The following is a 16,048-nucleotide window of genomic DNA, read 5'->3' as shown; positions in this document are numbered from 1 at the left end:
CAAATAACCAACAATAACATGATAGAAATGAACATGTTGTATTGTGTGGAATGCTTCTATCATGATCCTCCCCTACAATTTTTATTTTATGAACGTGAGAGTATTTGCTCACCAACAAATTCTCTCACATCACAGTATGGTTTTTAAAAGGGGATAACTTATCTTTAATGTTCCAACTAAACAATCTAGAAATCTGTGTATAACTTCACAGAACTCTTAGGAAGAATTTTCTGGTTGAAGCAAGTATCTTTTTAAAGTACACGTTTAAAAAAAATGTGTATTTTTTCAGGCTTTCATTAAATAATACTCAATTTAAAAATAAAAAGAAAGCAAGAAAAATGTATGGCTCTTGCTCTAAAAAAAAGTATATTTAAAAAGTATTACTTTAAAATGATAATAATTGGTGAAGAATTATATATTTAAAAAACTAATGCCTCGGTAGTATTATAATTTACAGAAAGAGCCTAAATTTTACTTTGTTAATTTTTTTCACACAAGCAGAAATATTAAAGCAGGAAAAACATGCAGCATATTATTTATATATAAACATTATATCTACAAATATAGGAGGAATGTATATCTTATAAGAACATTACCGTTATTTGCTAAAATAAAGGAGAACATTTTGAAGATTTTCTCCTTTAAACAGGAGATACAAAGTCTTCATAAGGACCATTAAGTATGATTATTTTATTGGCCAAAGAGGAAATGCTTTGAGAGTCATAGGTATAAGAGCGTGTTACTTTCTTTTTATATAGGGCCTTTCGTTGAGACTGTTATAACAAAACTTTTCATTCCTTTATTCCATAAATCATGGCCGAATGTCGGTCCACAGGACAGCAAATGTGTTGGTAGCTAGGCTGAGACTCAAAATCCCGGGACCTGATGAAGGTCACACCGTCTTTCTGTGATGGAGAACTGATCTCCCAGCTTCCCTTTACCCCATTCAGGAGTACAAGTCTGCTCTTGTTTCCCATCAATGAAAATAAAATCGAGAGACAGAAAGAGAGAGCAAGGAAATAAAAGAGAAAGAACATGCATGAGAGTGGACTGGACAAGAAGTATGTGCAGAAATTAATTTTTTGCTTGGCTTTTGCCTAGAAAAAGAATCTTAGAAAATGCCTGACTAAGACTCTATCAGGAGCATCTATACTTTGGAATTGGCTCTCACAGGCTTGGAGAATCCCAGAATGTTAGCAAATTAAAACAGTTTGTCTCCCTAGAAACCCTAAGCACCTTTCACTGCTTAGAATTGAAAAGGAATAAGGGAACCTACGCGTGCATTTGTGACTAACTGCCCTCTTCCTACAACTTTTACAACCAGCCCAGAATATGTAACACTGAAGTGTAGCCTAGATAGCCTGTTCAGAATGATAGTTAGATGGCAAAAAGGTGTTGCTATGTTAGATACATGTTAGCCTGCCATGCAGGAATGGCATGATATGCTCTTTGATAAAATAAAACAAAATAAAATAAAAAAGGGGAGCATTATCTTCCTCTTTCCGAATTAAAGACTACCATGGATTATTTTCCACATATTTTGGACATATATCCATTTCATAAAAATAAGCACAGATACCCATATTTCTCTAGGCTTGAATATTTCGCTATTAAAAAGTTCCCAAAGGAATTCAAAGAGGAAGTAAATTTTGTATAGATGAAAATCTCCAAGCTGAGTATTCCCTAACAAAATTTGTTTTCACAAAATACTAGAAAAACTGCTCCAATTCAGTACATTTCTGAAGAATACGTATGTTTATTAAAAATTCATAAACATTTAAGTTCAAAAATACTCTTGTATAAGGAAGGAAATAAGATTTTTCAAGAAATTGCTTTCGGAGAAGCATTTTCTACCCAATTTGGTTATGTATTTTTTTTAAAACTTTACAAGAAATTAGGATACAATTTAAATTTTTGAACTATTTTACAATAAATCAGACCTTTCACTGACACACCAATCATCCTGAAGTGTGCACATGCACACTTCCTCCCACGAATTTTTCGACGTCGATAAAGAAACACTAAGGTAGCACATGCATGTAAAATGAAAGTATTTGCTGATCGTTCTTGTCCGTTTAAGGAGCCCTGGTGGAACAGTGCTCAGCCTCTAACCACAAGGCCAGTAGCTTGAACCCACCAGCCACTTCGCAGAAGAAAGACGTGGCAGTCTGTAAAGATTTACAACCTTGGAAAACCTATGGGGCACTTAGACCTAGTCCTACAGGGTCACTAGGAGTCAGAATCGACTTGATGGCAGTGGGTTTGGTTTTTTGTTTCTTGTCCATTTAATTAGAAAGTATTATTTCCTGTTTTTTCCAAATCAGCGATTTCTCTCTGAACAATGGATGAGGACACACCTTCAAATAATAATTAGAAAAAATCATCTACTTCCAGTATGTTTAAGGGTGAAATTCCAGATGCTTCTGGCAAAATCCATGGTATCCTACCGCCATCTACTGACCATTGTTCGAATGTTATGATTTAAAGAGACAGGTTTAAATTTATAGAATTAAAGAACTTCAGAAGCAAAATCCTTTGCAAGCTCTACTGGAACAACTCATCAAAATTGTGGTGATTCCAAATGTTTGAAAATACTTCTTTAATCTTAAATGAACTCTATCTCCCTATAACTGCCACGTCTGGGGACTTGCTTTGCCCTCCGCTACAATGGGAGTCAATTCTCTCTTTAACCCTTCCGAAGTCTGAGGGCAGGACTCAGGTCCTCTTTCTCCCTCACCACCCAGCCCAACACACATGCAGACGAGCACTCTCTCCTTCTGCAAGATACTACTAACTGCTGCTACTACCACTCGTTGCCGTTGAGTCGATTCTGACTCATAGCGACCCTATAGGACAGAGTAGAACTGCCCCCATAGGGTTTCTGAGGAGCAGCTGGTGGATTTGAACTGCTGACCTTTTGGTTAACAGCCGAGCTCTTAACCACTGTGCTACCAGGACCCCTCTCCAAGATACACAGCCTTTATTTATTTATCCACTTCATAGCTGACATAATTTCAAGTCCTTTTACAAGTCAAAAGACTGTTCTCCAAACATACTTACCTTCACTTCCATGCCTCTTTAAATGTTGAATCTGAAAGAAAACACTGCAAGATAGATTGATCACCTCCCTTGCCCTACACACTTTACCTTTGCTAATGTAACCAAAGGTCAGGATGGATATTTAGCCAGCCACAAATACCACAGAAGGGTTTGCACTCAAGAAACCTCCCAGACCTTTTCCCATCTGTGCTGCTTGCTGCTAAGCTATGTCTCCCTCCCAAGAGACTTACACAGTTGAGTTTGGAAACTAAATATCCTTACATTTGGTCACATTCTTATTAGAGATGGTCTGTGCTTGCAGTCTGTCAAAGCATTTTTGAATCCTAATTCTACTGTCTTTTCCAATTTTGTAGTGTTCATGTATTCATTATTTATTTAGCATACCGTCAAATACTCACCTCCAAACCACAAATTTCTATATTTCTATAGACTTCCTCCAGTTTGACCAGGTGCCTTATGGGAAAGTTCTAGTGCTGTCAGTTAAGTGTCTAGCACATACAACCTCAACGAATGATAGTTATTATTATGATTATCACTAATAGAAATAATTAGTACAAGCGCATAATACAAACAGAATCTAGGACATAAATTGACATCATTCTAATATCTGTTATAGTATTAAGATCATTCAACCACTTACAAGTCCCAACTTGAAGCTCATCTTCTTTGTCCATGACCTTCACAATTCCTCATAAACTGGCAAAGGATTGATCATCTCCAGAAGGATCCTCAGCTCCTATGGGGTAAATGACCTTAGCAAAGAGCCTCAGTGCTTTTGGACAATTGGGAACCCTCTTTCAGAACACTACTTCTTTTCTCATGTTGACTTCCAACTCACTGCTAACATTCATTCTTCCTATTTGGGAGAAAACATCATCCTACATTAAAGAGAAGTTGAAAGCAAAAGAGAAGGTGTTACAGATTGAATTGTGTCCCCACCCCCACCCTATCTGTGTAGGGTGTGCCCGAAACCTAATCACTTGTGAGTTATAAGGAGCATCATAGACACAGAAACAAAGAAGTACACACTGGAGAAGAACAGGATTTATCTGATGATGATGAAAGCAAATGAATCTACAAAACCAGGAACCTCAAGAATTGCAGGCTACTGGAAGCTGAAATAGACAAAGAAGGACCTCCCCCTTAAGCCTCACATTGAATTTGGACTTCCAGCTTCCGGAACTGTGAGAAAAGAAATCTCTGTATTTTAGAGCCATTCGCTGGTGGTATTTTTGTTATAGCAGCATTAAGAAACAAAGATGGAAGGGGAGGAAACTCCACCTTCTCTCTTTGGTCTGTGTCTGTTAGTGGAGCCCACCTGTGCTGAGCCAGGATTGCCTGCCTACGGCTCCTCATGCCCCTCGGAATGTAAATCTTGAGTCAGCTGGCAACCTGTGTGTACACAGTTTCCAGTGTACATGCCCTGCTTTCTGTGCTTGGGAAAGAGCCAGAGTGGCTACATTTTGGCCAGGATTGTTCAAGTTTAATAGAATCCTGTATGTATTGGGGTCTAATAACCCACTTTTTAATTCCTGAAATTTGGGCGGAAATACATTCCTTTAACTTAATTCAGAGTAGCTCATAAAGAACATATTGAGGAAGGTGTTAAAGTCTCTCCCTTCCTACCAGAAAAAAAAAAAAAAAATCAAATCATTCACCGGAATCTTAATCTAATACATTCTAAAAATGAATCCTAGTTGTTAAATGTCAAAAACAATATATTTGAAAAAACAAAATTGTACTGTGAAACCTGAAATATGACCTACTGAGGAAAACAACTCTCTTCTCCTGTGACAAACCATCTAAAATTTTCAATTTCTTGTCAAATTTTAGACTCTGGAATACCAAAGTTTTAAGAACAAGTTATCAAATATGGGAGAAACAGAAGCCAAATATTGTAGTCAGTGACATGGCAACTCTGTGCACAACAGAGAAAAACGCTGGCTGGTCTCACAGCATCCCCATGGTTAGTTGTAGATCAGACTATTGCAACCCATAGGATTTTCATTGGTTGATCTTCAGAAGTAGATCACCAAGCCTTTCTTCCTAGTGCATCCTACTCTGGAAGCGCCACTGAAACCTGTTCAGCATCACAGCAACATGCAAGCCTCCACTGACAGACAAGTGATGGCTTCGCATGAGGTGCATTGGTCAGGAATCAGACCCTGGTCTCCCTCATGGACGGAGAGAATTTAAACACAGAACCACTGCTGCATTCCCAGAAGCTAAACAGGCGCCAAAAAGGGCTGATAAAAAGATCTTCTTTGAGCGTTGTAAGTGGGGGTATGCAGGGGACAGACAAAGAGTGGAGTTCTCTCAGGAACATCAACCCCTCTTCATATTCTTGAAGGTCTCCAAACTGCTGGAACTTGAACGCTGCATGTGAGTGCTGGCTTTAACCAATAACCAGTACGTCCGGAAATGGATATGACAGATAGAAAAATCCGTGCTTTCTACTGTATGCCCTTTTTTTCTGCTTTAGTCTAGTACCATGAGCAGCGTGCACACATTTAAACAACAATTTTTCATCATTTTCCTCTTACCATCTTACTTCTCCTTTCTTCCTTATCGAAGCTTCTGGAAAGTATAAACAGAAGGAGAGATAGATAGATAGATAGATGTAGGTGTTGATATCGATATAGATATAGACAGAGATAACTGCCTTCAAGTTAGCTGGTTCATGGTGACTTTACGTACAACAAAACATTGCCAGGTCCTGCACCATCTTCACAATCGTTGGCATATTGAAGTCCATCATTGGGGCTATTGTGCCGTTCCGTCTTACTGAGGGTCTCCTTTACCCTCCCTGGCCCTCTACTTCACCAAACATGATGTCCTCCTCCAGCAGTTGATCCTTCTTGATGACATGTCCAAAGCAAGTGAGTTGGACAATGCTCTGTTGTAATTCATGGGGTTTTCATTGGCTGATTTTTGGCAGTAGATGGCCAGGCCTTTCTTCTTAGTTTGTCTTAGTCTGGAAGCTCCTCTGAAACCTGTCCACCACAGGTGACTCTGCTGGTATTTGAAACACCAGTGGCATTGCTTCCAGCATCATAGAAACATGGAGGCCACCACAGTACATCAAACTGACAGACGGGTGGTAGTCTCAAAAGTGTAGCCGTATTCATTCACTGTCTCCATTTTCTCTCTCTCTCTCAATTTTTTTATTGACATTTTGTCTTTAAATAAATGTTTAATGCTATCAAATTATAAATGAAAATACAGTTTTAAAAAGCAAATAGGATACCCCACCCCACCCTAGTTCTGTTTTCCTGAACTCTTTTAACTCTCAGTTTTGCTTTTATGTGTTTACTTCTATAACCCCTAAAAATATCATGTGTACTGCCATATTTTTATTTATCTACTTTGAACATTATCTTTTGGCTCGTGTACTTATTTTTTAAATATTCTCCCTTCATTAAAACATAATCTTAATGAGAGTAAAGCCTAAGTCTATTATGTTCTTTGTTCTGTCTGTGGAAACATTTTGAGCAACCAGAAGTTATGCTGTTTCTACTTTCCATTTTTTTCCCCCAAAGAAGTAGTACAATGAAAAGCAAAGATGTTGGTGTTTTCTCATTTGGACTTCTAATAAACTATGAATCTTTTGCCTAAAGTGCTTGCTAAACTAATCCTCTCTACTTAAATAGTCATCATGATCTTCACACTTTTTCCGAAGGAGAAAAATAGAGAAAATGTTATTTTCTCTTTTATTACATCCATCATAACTGAGATGACTTCATCCTGGCTTTAAAGTTCATATTTATATGCCTTAATGCATAGAAGAAATAAATAAATTCCTATGACACCAAAGGCCACAATATTTAAGGTTTCAAAAACACTAACTTACATTAGGAGGAATTCAAGAACCAGAGAAAATTTTTAACAACTACTTGGATTCAAAAGGAGACTCTGGTCAACTCTCAGCTGTGTGGGTGATCCTATTAGTGAGACGTCAGGAGCTCAGTTTGGGGGCTTCCTAATCCCTCAGTGGCACAAGTAGTTTCCCATTTGCTGCTGACCTAAAGGTTGGAGGTTCGAGACTCACACAGCAGCTCCATGGAAGAAAGGGCTGGTGATCTGCTTCTGTGAAGATTACAGCCAAGAAAACCCTATGAAACAGTTCTATTCAGTAACACATAGGGTCGCCATGACTCAGAATCAACTTGACAGCAAAGGGTTTGGTTCTTTGGTTTTTCACTCTTGCACATCCTGAAGACGTAAAACTCAGAAACCAGCCAGTACATCCTTGTTCATCCTTCTCATCTCCCTAATCTCCTTCCCTCCAGGACACACTTAGCAGAGACAGCATACACCTGCACTCACCTGCACCCCACACACACTCAGGTACATGCAACACCCAGAAAACACATGCACATCATACATGTTTTGTTTTGTTGATAGCTAAGAGAACAAACAAGCCAGTAAATAAGAATACACACACCCACACAGACATGCACACACATCTATGTACAGATCATGACTCCACAGAATTTGTGGCTTTAATGAGGGAAACCACAATCTGTGGAATATAATTGAAGGAAGGAAGCAGTTGAATTGGAATGGGTTGTTGACCTTGTGAAAGCGCTAAGCGCAATGGTTGACCCATGATTATATATGGCATATATAGTTCCTGCCCCTAACTTTCTTACTAAGAAAACCAGTTCTGTTAGTTCAAGCATGCAAATTCACACTTCCGAATTATTTACAGTAATATAAAAAATAAGAAAACAACAGACATATCCAACAACAAGGTGTATTTGTGGTGTATCCTTATGATGAAACACTCAACAGCCAAAAATGACATTATAGAATCTTTTTTTTTTTTAATTAAGAGAATACTGATGGTACATTGTTAAGAGAGAAAGGGAACATAAAAAAAAGCATATTCCACATGATTTCTGTTTTGTTAAACAATAATAATACGTAGTATTTACATAGACAGCAAAATGTAATACCTGCATGATAGGATTCAAGGGATTGTTTTTCTCTTTTTGTATATGTTCCAGAGATTCTCTGATGAAGTTATATATTTTTTAATCTGAAAGATATTACTAAAGAAAAAAATTGTAAATATGCATGAAGAAGGCTAATGGCCCATTAGGAGGAAGGGTAAGTGCTACATGGAAAATGTCAGCATGATGGGAAGAGGCTGGGTGAAGACTTCCCTTTATATTTTTGGAATAAAGCCAGCAGGGTCCTCTAGTTAAAATTATGGCCAGATTTTAAGAGCACCTGATTCTTTTCCATCTCTCTTCTTTCCTAGACTGCAGCTGTCTTCAAGCAACCTACAAGTAATTAAAATGTGGTACATGGACAAGCTTCCCCATTTTGATAAATACATGTTGATAAAAGGCAGACAGAGAAATGAGTATGTGTTTCTTGTGAAAATAACCTCCACCAAATATGCCCTAGTTTTTCCTTGTAAGTCCACATTTGTAGTAGATTGCTAATATATTTTTGATTAAGAACAATACTTGCATCATATATCATTCACTTAAAAGGAAAAAATAAAATTGGGTCTGGAAGGAGAAGTCGTATAGAAACCTTGCCCTTGGCTCACCGTGAGTTACACAGCCTTGATCTCCAACTCAGCTATGCTCTGAAAGCTGAACCAAGCACAGTGATTTCCAACACATTTGGAATCCCAACACCTCCAAATGAGTCACGATTTTAGCCTAAGCGTTCCCTGTGAAAACTCTGCCCCCAAATTACAAAGATAAAGATGTCTTTGATGTAATGGCTAAGTTCAACTTGACCAAACACATCCTAAATATAAAGATTTACAAATTCTGGGGTAGTTGGGTTGGTGAGAATGGGAAACCAAGAGAATATTTTTTAGTGTAACAAGATTTTAAATGGAAATCTCAGCTGCAGCACCAAGACAATAGATGATACCACCTTCCAAATGAGGAATCAGATTTCAATGCAACATTTTAAAGAAGGTAGCTAAAAACTGGTTGTGAGACTATTTAATACCTCACGTACACTGCAGTGTCTTTGAATGACAGATAAAACACAGGACATCCAATTAACTTTGACTTTCAGAGAAGCAAGGATTAATTTTTTTCAGTGACCAATCCCTGGAGAAGTACATCATGCTTGGTAAAGTAGAGGGTCAGCCCAAAAGAGAAAGAATCTCCACAAGATGGATTGACACATTGGCTGCAACAATGGGCCCAAACATAACAATGATCGTGAGGATGGCACAGGACCGGGCAATGTTTCGTTCTTTTGTACATAGGGTCACTGTGAGTAGGAACGGACTCGACAGCACCTAACAACATTTTTTTTTAGTATAAGTATCTCCCAAATATTGCACGGGATATGCTTAATACTATTTTTTAACATGTTCATCTGAAATTCAAAGTCAACAGACATCTTTTTTTTTTCCTAACTTTGGCAACCCTACATCACCACCACCTGGGAAAAAGGGCTTCAACAACTCCCCTCAGGCAGCTTAAATTGTGTGATTTGGGGGCCACAGTATGCTGGCTGGCTTCTCTGATGGCAGAACGTGGGAGCAGCTGCAGCTGCATAGGCACAGGCTTACACTATCAGAGACTGTCAGGAAAATGAACGCTTCAGTGTTTCCTATGGACCAGAAGTGAGCCAAGAGGATAACCTGGAGGAGCAGGGAACTTCAACAGAAGGAGGCTGTGAAAGAGTCACAAGTGAAGAAGAAGAAGAGGAAGAAGAAGTCTCTGAATAAAAGCGTTGGTTTTAAATATAAGCCAACATCAGAGCGTACAGGAGCTTGATCACTGGGACAGGGCCAGTCAAGTAAGAAGTTTCTGGGTACACTGTTTGCTTTAACTCTTGTCTTTGCTGGCTACTTCAATCCTGAAGTGTTCAGAATGGATTCTGAACAAGATGGGGAAGGAAGTGTAGAAGCCTCAGGTGGGAAAAAAAGGAAGTCAACCAAGCCTCCCTTTCCCATGCTCAGTTGCCAGGGTTGGAAGAGGAGAATAATTTTGAACAAAAATTATTATTAATAATAGGACTAGTCATTCAAATTACTAAATTGGGGCAGTGTTTTGTGACAGTAAATGACTGGAGAACCTAAGTGTGATAAGAAAGATCAAGGGTCCAACATGAGTTGATTATTCAGAGTAGCCTTAAAGGTAAATGAAGGACAAAAATAGCTGTTTGACAACCATTTCCAGTGAGCCCTGCTTGTTGAATGTGATGGCCATGTCTATTTTTAGTAAGGCTCATATGTATCATAAGAAAAATATGATTAAATTTAAGGCTCTAACTGAGGTACCCATTGATTTCTTGAAATGTTCTAGGTTTCAGTGACATAGATGATATACTGTTATAGATTGAATTGTGTGCCCCAAAAAGATATATGAAAGTTTTAACCCCTGTAGCTGTAAATATGACCCTGTTTGGCAATAGACTTTTTTTGTCATGTTCATCAGGTCATTCCAAAGTAGGGCAGTCCTAAACCTAAACCTCTCTAAGTGGTATCCCTTGAACAGAGTAGAATAGACATGGACACGCATGCAGGGGGAAGACAGACACTATGTGAGGACCCTTACAAGCAGAGAAGTGCCAAACATCACCAGTAGTCACCAGAAACTAGGAGAGAGGCCCACAGAAGGAACTGACACAGCTGAGACCCTGATTTGGACTTCTAGCCTCCAGAACTGTGAGAAAATAAATTTCTGTCCTTTAAAGACACTCACTTGTGGTATTTTTTGTTACAACAGCACTAGGTAACTAAGACATATACCAAAGAAAGGATTGTTGCATAAATCTCAAACTGAGAAGACTGAGCTCTTTGCTGTTAGTGTAACTATTTGTTTTCAAAATAAATGTCATTGACTTCAGGAAGAGTTGCCACCCCAATCTATACCCAGGAGGTTGAGAGGAAAGGAACCAAATGTTCTTTGGTTCTACACTATGTACGTCTTATCTGAATTAATCCCTACAACAACCCTTTGAGCTAGGATTATTCCCAATTTACAGTTGTAAAAACTGATATTCAGAGCAGTTTCCCAGTTAGTAAGAGGGGGGAACCAAGATTCAAGATGAGGGCTCTGCTCACCTTTCCTGCCTTCCTGTCTTCATGAGCCATAAGAACACACCACTGTGGCCTGAGCACCACTCTCCATGGGTAAGCTGGTGAGGCTCTCCTATCACAACTGTCCACCAGCCACTGACCCAAGGAGACTGACCCTTAGAAATTCTGCCTCCTAAAACTCATCTCCTGCTAACCCAGTCAACCTGTGCACTCTGGTCTGCCCATCCCAGCCCCTCCCACCCTGCCAAGAGGCCCTCACACATAATATGCCACAGCACATGGCAGAGTGAGGTGCAAAGTCTCCTGTGAGCTCTGGATCTTGAACCCTAGGAGCAATGGCCAATATCTAAATATATCCAGCTCACCTACTAGCCAGAAGGCTACAGTGGTAGCCAATGCCTAAATATTTTGTGGGCCTTGGTTTCCTTCTCTGAGAATGAGGTAGTCGGGCTCTATGTTCTCAAAGGTCCCTTCCTGTCACACAGTGTGGGGCTATTCCTCCTCAGAGAATTGGAAAGATCACCTTATATTTCAATGGAAATAATCAAACCCAAAACCCACCTCTAAGCCACCTAATCTTTCCGGTAGGGGAATAGCCAAGAACAGGAAGATTTTCCAAGACTCTCTCCTCAGGTCTTCCTAGAGGTCAAGAGAGGCCTGGGTCACTTTAATTTTTCAAGGTTTCCAGTAAATTTTAAAAACTGAGAAAGGCCAAAAGAGTTATAAAAAAAATGATGATAAACCTTAATCATTTAATAATTAAGTAAAATGATGAATGTTTTTGTCTCTGAACCTTATCACAATGTCTGACTGTAGGTACACCTACCTTCCTTGGAAATGGCATCACAAGTCTGAAGTTGAGGCCCTACCAGGATGATAGATCATACTAAATGGCTCTCCTGCCCTTACCCCACAATGGGTCTTGCCCCTGAGTTCCTCTGTAATACTTATTAAAATATTTTAGGTTATTTCGCCAGTTCTCAAGATGAAAATCCCACCTGTCCTCTAGCTATTTCTCAATTCCCCAGCTAGTGTATTCTGAAGTTGAAATATCTGGATTTCCAATAGACTCTTTCTCTTTCATCATTGACCATAATTCATCCTACTGAGCCCAGAAAGCATAGCATCTGGTTTTCAGTCCCTGACGAAGGCTGATTCTTCCTAGACTCAGAGACCATCATCTAAGACTAGGGTGAAACCAAAATAATGGGTCAGATTCATAGGAAACCCTGAGACCTGCAGGGAGGTAAAAGAAGTGGTTTAAATTATGACAACAGCTATAATAATTAGGTCAGTGAGCATGTGTAAAGGTTAAGCACATACATTTTGGAATTGGAAAAACTTGAGCTCAATCCCTACCTGTGAGGTATATGTAAACATTCCCATTTTACTAATGACCTTTTGTCTACCTCAAAGAGTTGCTGTGAGAGTTAAAGATAATCTGGCGCTGTGCCTGGTGTGTTGAAAGCACCCAACAAATTCAGTCATTGATTCTCTTGTCATTGATAGTACTGGCAATAACAGAAAAGCCATGGTATTTTCAGTCTCTCATATGCATGAGAAAGCTGGATAATGAATTAAGAAGACTGAAGAATTAATGCCTTTGAATTATGGTGTTGGTGAAGAATATCCCTCTCAAGACCCAATTATTTTCTGCTTTGAATTTTTTGTTGATACCATGTGTTTTCATTAATGGAAGTATGCTGAATCATTGAGTGTTGTTGAATTTTTGGTAGGTAGTATGACCTTTTTTCTTGCCCCCACCCCCCACAAACCTACCCTTAGAGTCCAGAGAGACATGTGCTGTCCCACCAATTATACCCCCAGAGTCCCCCTATGTCCAATTTTCAAAATTTTTATTTTTCCTACCATAAGTGCACACACATCATACAACACCCTATAGAAACAGTAATTTGCAGCACACACCCATTTTTTTCAGTTTCAAACAGTCACAAAGGCCCCTCCTTGCAGCAGCATGCACTGTCAGTGGGAAAGCAGATTCCCAATGAACCTGAGAGGAAATAAATGTTGGTGGGCAACCATATATCCCACCGGTCATGAAAAGGATATTGAATATACCATGGACTGCCAGAAAAATGAACAAATCTGTCTTGGAAGAAGTATAACCAGAATGCTCGATAGAAGTAAGGATGGCGAGACTTCAGCTTATATACTTTGGACAGGTTATCAGGAGGGACAAACCCCTGGAGAAGGACATTATGCTTGGTAAAGAACAGGGTCAGCGAAAAAGAGGAAGAAACTCAATAAGTTGGATTGACACAGTGGCTACAACAATGGGCTGAAACATAACAATTGTGAGGATAGTGCTAGACCGGGCAGCATTTCGTTCTGTTGTCCATAGGGTCACTGTGAGTCAGAACTGAATCAACAGCACCTAACAACAACAGCAGTAATAGAGATGAAAAAATTGAAAAAAAAGAAAGGAAGAAAGAAACTATGATTGGGCATTTGTCTTCCATCAGTTTATGTATAAGTAGACAGACAAGACTCACATACAAAAAATTAGAGAAAGTCAGAGTATAATAACAGACTGCCAATGATCTTCGTAGAAACATTAAAAAAGAGTCCCCAGAAGGGTTCAAAGTGGCTGAGAACATTTTGAGAAAGATGACAAAACCTAAAGGATGAGCAGACATTGGATGAACACAGAAGATTCGGGAAGGAAGTGCCTGGCATGAGCAGAGGCTAGAAGGCTGGAAGGAGCCCAGGATGCCTGGAAGGGACAGAGTCATGGGAAATGAATCCACGAGCCAGGTATCACCCTGCTCATGAATGCCAGTCCAAGAGCCAAGAACTTGGTAGCCGAGTCAGCAAGGAGCCCTATCTGGCTGCCAGTGATATCTATTATTTATTCATTTATGTGTTAATTCAACAGACGTGGGTCTCTAGCATGTGCTGATGTATCCAGGCAGTGAAAGCAGGTCCCCTGCATGTGGCAGCTCAGCCCCAGAAGTGGTACAGTGTGCACCAGCTCCTGTAATCCATACTTTTCTGTGGCTTCTCTAATACCACAACCATCTCAAGTCCTTTGAGTCTTCCCCTTGATTAGCTATTTCCTCCCAGCTTCCTATAGTAGGAATCTCCATCTAAAAGACTTATTGTTGTTGTTTGTTAGTTGCCCTTCAGTCAATTCTGACTCATGGTGACCTCATATGTGCAGAGTAGAACAGAGTTTTCAAGGCTGTGAACTTTTGGAAGCAGATTGCCAAGCCTGTCTTCTGAGGCACCTCTGGGTGGGTTCAAACTGCCAACCTTCTGGCTAGTAGGCTAGTGCCTAATTGTTTGCACCACCAGGGACTTAAAAGACTTATTAAAGCATGTTTATTTTTAACTGTATTAAAAGAGAGCAGTCACAGCTGTGGCTGTAGGTGTAACCACATTAAGATAGAGCACACAAGTCCTTTGCTGCTCCCTGCCTGGTGCTCTTCTATTTTCTGTCTACTCAGTGAGCTTCTCTCCTTCAAAACCCAAGTCAGACAGCATATGCTTTGGGGGATTTTCCCTGATGCCCCCACATCCCGTAAAGAAATCCCTTCTTCAGCTGTTCTCTGTAGAACATTCTGTAAATTGCTTATGGAGAGCAGCCTCCAGCCTCCAGTCAGTAAGAAGATAAAACTCACTTGCTTTTTGATAAGGTATTTGAGGAGGTGATATTTATGCTGAGACCTAAAGAATAAAAAGGAGCCCGTCATTCAAAGAGCCTAGGGGAGAACATTCTAGCAGAAGGAAAAGGGCAAGTGTCCCACTGCAGAAGGGAGCCTGAGATGGTCTAGGGTCTTATCAAAGCCTTGTAACCAGAAAAGAATGAAAAAGAACTGGAGCCCCATAAAATGAGGATGAGGAGAGAGATGGGGCCAAATCCTTCAACGTCTTTAGAGCAACATATTGCGTTTGTATCTTACTCATAATGTAATAGGAGCCCAGATCTTGGTTTGTTTTGTTTTTAACACTATTCTTCAACAAAGGGGAGCAGCGTTCCATGGGGAAATGGCTAATTACAGGGCTGGGGCAGGGAATATACAAGATGAACCTAGAACATCTGTAGTGCCAGAAAATAAAGAAAGGCTTTAAAGACAAAATGATGTGCGGGGGCGGGGGGGTGGGGGATGATCAAAGGAACACAGGCGCTAACTTAAAGAGCTCTCAGTTATGAAAAATTGAAACAATGTGAGCAACAAAATAAAATTTAAAAAACATAGTGTTAAACTATAACCTAAATAATAAAATAAGCATCTGTGAGTCCATACTGATATAAATAAATAATTGAATAAATACATATAAGAGAGGAGACAAATGTCTATTCATAAAGAAGAATTCCAAATTATGTAGATACTCCCCTCTCAGGGAGGTGGAGCTAAATTCACTACCTATTGAATGTGGGTCACCATGAGTCGGGATCAACTCACTGATAACCGGTTTGTTTTTGTTATTGTTTTTTTTGTGTGTGTGTGTGTGTATGTGTGTGTGTGTGTGTGTATGTGTGTCTGTGTGTGTGTGTGAATGGGTGGGTGAGTGAACTTAGTGACTTGCTTACAAAGAGAACAGTATGAAAAGGAGAGGGGGCACTCACTTTATTCTGGAGAAGTCCGGCAAACAGTACCTTAACCAGGTGGTCAAGATTACCATCATCAGTGGTAATTCATATGATAATATGTACCCTTGAAATGATGTGATGAGAATATTTCACTTCTGTGATCTTCCTCCCCCAGATTCTCAACTCTACCCATGAGAAAACATAAGACAAACCCAAATTTAAGGACATTCTGCAAAATATCTGACCAGTACTCTTCAAAATTGTCAAAGTGCATCTGGGAAGCTATCAGAGTCCAGAGAAGGTTAAGGACACATGACAACTAAATGTAATGTGGCAACCTGAGTGGAATTCCTGGAACAGGAAAAGCACATTGGACAGAAATTGATGGAATTTAAATGAAGTAT

The sequence above is a fragment of the Trichechus manatus genome, unplaced genomic scaffold, assembly GCF_000243295.1.
Source record: "Trichechus manatus latirostris isolate Lorelei unplaced genomic scaffold, TriManLat1.0 scaffold00019, whole genome shotgun sequence".
NCBI lineage: Eukaryota > Metazoa > Chordata > Mammalia > Sirenia > Trichechidae > Trichechus > Trichechus manatus.
Note: the sequence above shows the minus strand (reverse complement) of the source record.